General features: G+C 38.4%; 1 protein-coding gene across 3 annotated transcripts in view; it reads left to right on the forward strand.

The window, feature by feature from the left end:
• Window positions 1–628: 628 nt before the first annotated feature.
• The window catches only part of dse (dermatan sulfate epimerase), a 53,176-nt gene continuing 44,568 nt past the window's right edge, over window positions 629–9,236 (forward strand). For all 3 annotated transcript variants that reach the window (XM_061927693.2, XM_061927694.2, XM_061927697.2), the window contains exon 1: window positions 629–795. The gene's annotated coding sequence lies outside the window, so the exon portion shown is untranslated. The remainder of the gene's footprint in view (window positions 796–9,236) is intronic.

The raw sequence follows: 9,236 nt of genomic DNA on the forward strand, positions 1-9,236 counted from the left end.
TTAACTCAATGTCGGTTTATCCCTGACCCAACTATTGGGTTGAATTTATTTAACCCAAAAGTTGAGTCATGCTAACTCAATGTCGGTTTACCCCTGACCCAACTGTTGGGTTTAATTTATTCAACACAAAAGTTACACACAGTGGGTGCTCAGTGTGTATTTAAAAAAAAAGATGTTCAGCGAAGTTAATATCCCATATGATTTGTGGCTTCATTATTTTGTAAAACGGACCAAACTCGCCACAAAATTAACTACAACAAGCTTGATTTTTCCAAAATTATTTTAAAGATGGAAAGTTGCCATCGATCCCACGTGGGTGCTCGGCAAGTACATTTAACATTACGGCCACGGTGGCACCTCTCCCTTGTTTTTGATCAATACTTGGGCCTACGATGCTACTTTGTTTTATCATGGTGGCATTTGGAGAGCCAAGTTCACGGCTTTCTCAAATGAATGAACAACTTCATTGTTGGCAATATTTCAGTAATTGAACACGTCAGACATTTTGAATCAGCGCATGCGTGCAAGGGCGTCGGGAAGGAGGGGGCGGGGGGGGGGGGGGTCTGGTGAAGGTCTCCTTTCAAATGTTCTCCCCCCCCCCCCCCCCCCCCCTCCGCCCCAACACACATCCACACACTAGCAGCATGTTGTTCCCTCCTCGCTCCTACATTCCTTCGCCCTTCTTCCACTTCCTCTTCATCAAGTCACTCTTCTTCCATCGCTACATCCTCGCTGTTCGCGGGTGAAATGAGCTGAAAAGTCCCGTGGAAGCTTCGTGAACTCTTCCCGTGGCAGGTAAGCTGCCGAAACTTGATAGTCGATGAAACAACGGCTGCTTTTTCTGCCTTTTTTCTTCTTCTTTTCTCCTCCTGGATTACTGGCGTTTATGGAAAATGAATTTCTGTGGGACGTCATTCCGGTGTTGAAAAGGGAAGGAGTTCGAACTCCATTACGGTCGCCTTGTGCCCTTTTACACACTTTAATAACCGTCTCACTTTATCCTCACGACGTTGCCATGAAAACTTCACTCAACTTTGTTACAGTACTTCCATTAAATCAGGTATGATCTTCTTGAAAATGTGATGATTAGGCCTTCCGGATCATACACAATAAACTAAGCAATGAGAAATCAGCCGTATTTTGTATTCATTGTTTTATTGTATGGGGTTCACAGTTGGCAGTTAAGACTGAAATAAAAATGACTTGGTTAAGGGCACAGGTGTCAAACTCAAGGCCCGGGGCCAGATCTGGCCCGCCACATCGTTGTATGTGGCCCCCGCCAAAGCCTGGGAAAAAAGTGTGTTAATAAAACTTTTTTTTTTTTACTATAATTATTTCGATTTTGACAGGAAAAAAGGCATTTTGACGAGTATTGATATTGGCCTTAATTATTTTATCGGTATCGGACAATATTTTATTTGATGTTTTATTTTTAACAACAAACATACATCTGCAGATAGAATATATACACATATGATACCAGTATTTAGCTTAGTAACATAATATATACACATATGATACCAGTATTTAGCTTAGTAACAACCGGCGCTCCTTTCTGCTTAGCTGAGTTGCGTTCATAAAGTCGATTAGCTTGCAAGTTGTGATGTCGGAAAATCTAATCTTTTTTCCAATTTTCAGGAGATTTCCCATATTTTGAAATGCAAATGTTGATGCTCCTCTTAGACGATAGGTGTCAAACTCAAAGCCGGGGGCAAGATCTGGCCCGCCACATCGTTGTATGTGGCCCCCGCCAAAGCCTGGGAAAAGTGTGTTTTAATTAAATATAATTTTTTTTACTAAATGCATATAATTATTTCGATTTTGAGAAGGAAAAAATGCAGCTTTTAAACAAAAATCATACCAAATATTATCCAATGCTCGAGAAAGAACGATACAAAGTAGGAATCGACCGATCATCAGCGTCGATATTTAGACATTTTGACGAGTATTGATATTGGCCTTAATTATTTTATCGGTATCGGACAATATTTTATTTGATGTTTTTTTTTTAACAACAGACATACATCTGCAGATAGAATATATACACATATAATACCAGTATTTAGCTTACCGTACTAACATAATACATACACATATGATATCAGTATTTAGCTTAGTAACAACCGGCACTCCTTTCTGCTTAGCTGAGTTGCGTTCATAAAGTCGATTAGCTTGCAAGTTGTTGTAGGAATATCTCATCTTTTTACCAATTTTCAGGAGATTTCCCATATTTTGAAATGCAAATGTTGATGCTCCTCTTAGACGATTGGTGTCAAACTCAAGGCCGGGGGCCAGTTCTGGCCCGCCACATCGTTGTATGTGGCCCCCGCCAAAGCCTGGGAAAAGTGTGTGTTAATAAAATATAATTTTTTTTTACTAAATGCATATAATTATTTCGATTTTGACAAGGAAAAAAGGCATCTTTTAAACAAAAATCATGCCAAATATTATCCATGGCTCGAGAAAGAAAGATACAAAGTAGGAATCGACCGATCATTAGCACCGATATTTGACATTTTGACAAGTATTGATATTGGCCTTAATTATTTTATCGGTATCGGACAATATTTTATTTGATGTTTTATTTTTAACAACAAACATACCGGTACATCTGCAGATAGAATATACACACATATGATACCAGTATTTAGCTTAGTAACATAATATATACACATATGATACCAGTATTTAGCTTAGTAACAACCGGCTCTCCTTTCTGCTAAGATGAGTTGCGTTCATAAAGTCGATTAGCTTGCAAGTTGTTGTGATGTAGGAAAATCTCATCTTTTTACCAATTTTCAGGAGATTTGTTGTGATGTAGACAAATCTCATCTTTTTACCAATTTTCAGGAGATTTCCCATATTTTGAAATGCAAATGTTGATGCTCCTTTTAGACGATAGGTGTCAAACTCAAGGCCGGGGGCCAGATCTGGCCCACCACATCGTTGTATGTGGCCCCCGCCAAAGCCTGGGAAAAGTGTGTGCTAATAAAATATTACATTTTTTTACTAAATACATATAATTATTTCGATTTTGACAAGGAAAAAATGCATCTCTTAAACAAAAATCATGCCAAATATTATCCAATGCTCGAGAAAGAACGATACAAAGTAGGAATCAACCGATCATCAGCGCCGATAGTTAGACATTTTGACGAGTATTGATATTGGCCTTAATTATTTTATCGGTATCGGACAATATTTTATTTGATGTTTTATTTTTAACAACAAACATACATCTGCAGATAGAATATATACACATATGATACCAGTATTTAGCTTAGTAACAGAATATATACACATATGATACCAGTATTTAGCTTAGTAACAACCGGCGCTCCTTTCTGCTTAGCTGAGTTGCGTTCATAAAGTCGATTAGCTTGCAAGTTGTTGTGATGTAGGAAAATCTCATCTTTTTACCAATTTTCAAGAGATTTCCCATATTTAGAAATGCAAATGTTGATGCTCCTCTTAGACGATAGGTGTCAAACTCAAGGCCGCATCATTGTATGTGGCCCCCGCCAAAGCCTGGGAAAAAAGTGTGTTAGTAAAACATTTTTTTTTTACTATAATTATTTCGATTTTGACAGGAAAAAAGGCATCTTTTAAACAAAAATCATGCCAAATATTATCCAATGCTCGAGAAAGAACGATACAAAGTAGGAATCGACCGATCATCAGCATTGATATTTCACATTTTGACGAGTATTGATATTGGCCTTAATTATTTTATCGGTATTGGACAATATTTTATTTGATGTTTTATTTTTAACAACAAACATACATCTGCAGATAGAATATATACACATATGATACCAGTATTTAGCTTAGTAACAGAATATATACACATATGATACCAGTATTTAGCTTAGTAACAACCGGCGCTCCTTTCTGCTTAGCTGAGTTGCGTTCATAAAGTCGATTAGCTTGCAAGTTGTTGTGATGTAGGAAAATCTCATCTTTTTACCATATTTCAGGAGATTTCCCATATTTTGAAATGCAAATGTTGATGCTCCTCTTAGACGATAGGTGTCAAACTCAAGGCCGGGGGCCAGATCTGGCCCGCCACATCGTTGTATGTGGCCCCCGCCAAAGCCTGGGAAAAAAGTGTGTTAATAAAACTTTTTTTTTTTTACTATAATTATTTAGATTTTGACAGGAAAAAAGGCATCTTTTAAACAAAAATCATGCCAATTATTATTCAATGCTCGAGAAAGAACGATACAAAGTAGGAATCGACCGATCATCAGCACCAATATTTGACATTTTGACGAGTACTGATATTGGCCTTAATTATTTTATCGGTATCGGACAATATTTTATTTGATGTTTTATTTGTGTCGGCAAACCTCCGTCCTCCATTGTTGTATCGCACGGCGCAGCTGAAGTGTTCCCAAACGGGAGATCTTAACAAGGTAGGAGGGTCTTCCAGCTCTGACTTTTACATGTTGTAGTAGCCCTGTCGTTGTTAGCATGCCGTGTGTTGTGCCTCAGTGTGCATTGTTTACACAACGTGCGCTACGCTACTTAATATGTCCATGTGGAAACTCGTTCGGTACACCTCCGGACCGTACCGAAGCCCCCGTACCAAAACTGGAAACTGTTCGATACAAATCACCCATAGAAGCAACTCATTAAACCCACATGTTGGAAGTGTCAGGATGTTGCCGCACGTCTGCATCAAAACTAAAGACAACTTTCTGTTATTGAGTTGATATATCAAGATATCGCAGTTTCTCTTCTCAGTCCATGCAATGAATCCACAACAAGTAAGAAAGACGGATATATAGTAAGTAAGAACTATGGCAACAGCGGAGGATGAATGTCCCATAACAAGAAGATAGAGAAAAAGAAGAAGCTTATCGACTAAAGCGGACTACAAAGGCGCGCGCGCGCAATTTTTCAGGATTTATGCAGATCCCAAATACAGATCAGCAGGTAACAGAAGGTCAGAAAATTTGATTTTGCATAAAATTGCGAAACAAAACGCCAGATAATATGCCTTAACTTATATTCACACCATAATAATATGCGTATGTTTAATGCGCCGACAATAAATCAAGCGGTGCGGCTTCATAGCTTACCAAAGTCATACTAAAACATTTTGATAGCTTTTTGAGCGCCGTGTGTAAAGTTCTATATTATCAATAGAACATATAAAATGTTAGTGTTGTTTACTTGAGTCATATTGCCATCATATTGCAGTCTACACTTATCTCTGATGTTTGACTGCCATCTACTGGTCACACTTATCATTACACAATGTAGCAAATACAATTGCTTCGAGGTAGTACTGTCGAGTTTTGAGGAAAAAAAGGATTTTAAGTGCGCCTTATAGTCCGGAAAATACGGTATTTCGATTTTGACAGGAAAAAATTTATCTTTTAAATGGTATTATGTAATCGTGCCAAATATTACATTATTATGTAGTGTATTACAAAAGTAGGTTAGTAAAGATAAAAATAAACAGTTGAATATTTGCTTGTCACTTTTATGAATGATGTATCCATTAATTTGTACATGAAAAAAATCGAATAATCAAGTGCATAGGCAATAATGTAATAATATGAGGGGATTACTGGTACACATTTATATCAATGTTGTCAAATGTTTTGTTTTTTTTGATGATTAATCACAGGTTATTGCCCCCATGCATAGCTTTAATTAATTTTTAAAAAGTGGCCCTTTGAAGGCAGCCATTACTGCGATGTGGCTCTCAAAGAAAACAAGTTTGACACCCGTGCTTAAGAGGATTTTGCAACTTTTTTAAAGTTTTTTTTTTTTTTTAAACAAAAAAATATCACCCGAACTTTACTGACTTGCAGATCTGGGCAAAATACGGCATGTGGGCTGTATATGGCTCGTTAAGTTTTTCAATTCAATGTCGTGCGAAATTCTGTATTCCTTAAATATTTTGTATCCCCCCATGTGTGCCTCCGCGGAAGGGGATAAAGAATATTTTGGTGATGCAGAATTTCACACGACACCGGCTCTCTGGTCGTCTCCTCTTTTTTGGGAATTTTACCTATCATCCACAATTCTTATATAATACAAGAACACATACAGTACAGGCCAAAAGTTTGGACACACCTTCTCCTCATTCAATGCCTTTTCTTTATTTTCATGACTATTTACATTGTAGATTGTCACTGAAGGCACCAAAACTATAAATGAACACGTGTGGAGTTATGTACTTAACAAAAAAAGGTGAAATAACTGAAAACATGTTTTATATTCTAGTTTCTTCAAAATAGCCACCCTTTGCTCTGATTACTTTTTTGCACACTCTAAGCATTATCTCGATAGGTAGTCCCCTGGAATGGTTTTCATTTCAAAAGTGTGAATGCCAAGAGTTTGCCAAGAAGTAAATTAAAATATGGCACTTTGTACGTGCCGTATTTTAGGATTTAGAATGCATAAAGATAAGAAAAATGTGTGTTCTCGTCTTACATAGGGATTGTAAATGATAGGCAACATTTTTTTAAGTGCAGTTGTTATAATCTGTTGGTGGTGAACCCCAAGATGCAGAGATGACAGGCATAGTTTAGGAAAACATGACTTTAATAGGATAATAGGAGACAGGATAACAGGAACCAGGAAACAGGAGACAAGAAACAATCATCAAGCCCTGACTGGAGGGCGAGGCAGGCATAAATAGCAGCCAGCTGATAGAAAACAGGTGTGGCCAGGCTGCCAATCAAGGACAGGTGAGGGGAAATAGCGCTCAGGGAGACAAGCAGCAAATCGAACTAAAATAAGAGCGCTGACAGAAAATAAACACCAACTAAGGAAACATTACAAGACGTGAATGTGACAGATCATCACAGCAGTTCCCCTTCAACAACAGAACTGGAGCTGCCAATATGATGTGCAGTGCCTGTTTCCAATGTGTGGAATCCAAGAGTGTATGTCTGCAGCTTGGAGACCTCCCGTGTCATGGCTTTTGTCTCATGCCGTATCCTCTGGGGCCTTCCGCGAGCTTCTACTTTTCAAAGTAAAATTTTGCTCTTCTGGTCTCCTTCCTAATTTGGTCCTTTTTAATTAAACAGGAACGGCATAGGGTTAAGAGGGTTCGTGTTTGGGTTAGGGTCTTAATATAGTCTTATTAATTCATCAAAAATTACGAATGGAAAGTGCACTTTTGTCTATAAACTGGCGCTTTAAGTATAATTTGGGCTCACAGCAATTAGGGAACGTTGTAATGCATACATCACGCGGTAAAACACAGTATATGAACATAGGGCCGGGCGATTATATCATCGTGATTAATTTCAGTTTGATCACGGTGGTCAAACATGGCGGAAATGTCTGTTAAAGTTACCGCAGTAGTAAACAGTAGGGGAACAACGACGCTCACTATAATCCTGCACGGAACAATCCACCTTTATTGACTGTGATCCTGTGTGTGTCTGTGAATGTGTGTGTGTTTGCGTGTGTCCGTGTGCGCGACCATCTCGTCAGTCTCCTCACGACATAATTAATGTTCAATTGTGTTGTGCCTCGTCCCCTTACACTTAGACTTAGAAACTTAGACAAACTTTATTGATCCACAAGGGAAATTGTTCCACACAGTAGCTTCGTTATAAATGATGGAAATGATAAGGATGGAAAGGATAATTCACACAAGGGCACAAAAACAGGGCGAAAACAAAATGTACCATAGTAGCAATATGAAATATAACATATAAGTAATATTGACATATTATTTATACAGTATTTAATATATACTGATATATTATATTATTATATTATATTTTTTATATAATATATACAATATGTAACAAATCCCGATTACCATGTACAATATTACAGTATATGTAACAGCTGCAGCAAAAAAAAGGGCAGCATAAAATAGAGAGTAGATCCAGCAGAAAATATACATTATAAACAAAGAGAGGTGGCTAATTTAGAAGCGGTCAGGTAATAGACAGATATCATCAATTGCTGTATGGCGAGTGATTATACAGCTGGATGGAGTGCGGAATGAAGGAGTTCTTAAATCAAACACTGTAGGAACGAAGCTGAAGGAGCCTGTTAAAGTATGAGCTCCGCTGTCCCTCAATTGTCTGGTGGAGTGGGTGGGCAGGATGTCCATGATGGCGAGCAGTTTGTCCAGTGTCCTCCTGTCCCTCACGGACACAAATGCCTCCACCTGCGTGCCAATATTTTTTGGCCGGCTTTCCGGATCAGTTTGTCAATCCGGTTTAAGTCCCTTATGCTGGTGCTGCTCCCCCCCCAAAAACACTGCTAAGTACAGGGCACTGGCCACCACAGTCTGAAAAAAGATCTCCAACAGCTTGCTGCACACATTAAAGGACCTAAGCTTCCTCAGGAAAAAGAGTCTGCTCATGCCCTTCTTGTATACAGCTTTGCTGTTGTCCTTCCAGTCCTGTCTGCTTTTCAAGTGGACTCACAGGTACTTGTACTTCCCCACTACTGCCACCTCCCGGCCCTGGATGTTGATGGGCTCCACAGGGGTCATTTTCTTCTTGAAGTCGAAGTCGAACACAGCTGAAAGTGCAGCCCAGAAGATCAAAATAAAGACATATGACCAACACTACCAAAGAAGTTTAAACACAACCATGAATTGATTTACGTGGACCCCGACTTAAACAAGTTGAAAAACTTATTTGGGTGTTACCATTTAGTGGTCAATTGTACGGAATATGTACTGAACTGTGCAATCTACTAATAAAGTTTCAACATTTAAAAGAAGCAGCGACTTTAGTGACACACTTTACTTTCACTATCTGCTGCAGTTCACCTGTAATCCTGTCCCGAATGCGGACTTGCAGGCACTTAGAATGTCAATGTGACTGTATTGGTCCCTACTGGGAGAATCAACGCACGCACTAATTTAATCAGAAAAGCCATTTTTATATGTGAATATTTTTAATTAGACTTTTTGTGTATGTGTCTGCAAAGATTCCACTCCTCTGATTTAACAAGTACTACAAAATTGTGTCCCTGCTGTTGGAGTAACAAGCACAATAGTACCGGTATACCACTTTATGTTCTTTTTGTTTGTGAATAAAAAAAACATTTTGTTCCTGACATAATCATTAAACATGTTTTATGTGTTGCTACACAATGTTTACAGTACCTCAAATTCAAACTGCACTTAATTGTATTTTCCTTCAAAATAAGATACAAAATTTTAGTTTTAAAAACTCCACAATGTGGCTCACTGCTTGCCGTTAGCCAAACCACTGGTGAGAAGCACCGATGTAAACAAG

Source organism: Nerophis lumbriciformis, linkage group LG34 (genome assembly GCF_033978685.3).
Source record: "Nerophis lumbriciformis linkage group LG34, RoL_Nlum_v2.1, whole genome shotgun sequence".
NCBI classification, from domain to species: domain Eukaryota; kingdom Metazoa; phylum Chordata; class Actinopteri; order Syngnathiformes; family Syngnathidae; genus Nerophis; species Nerophis lumbriciformis.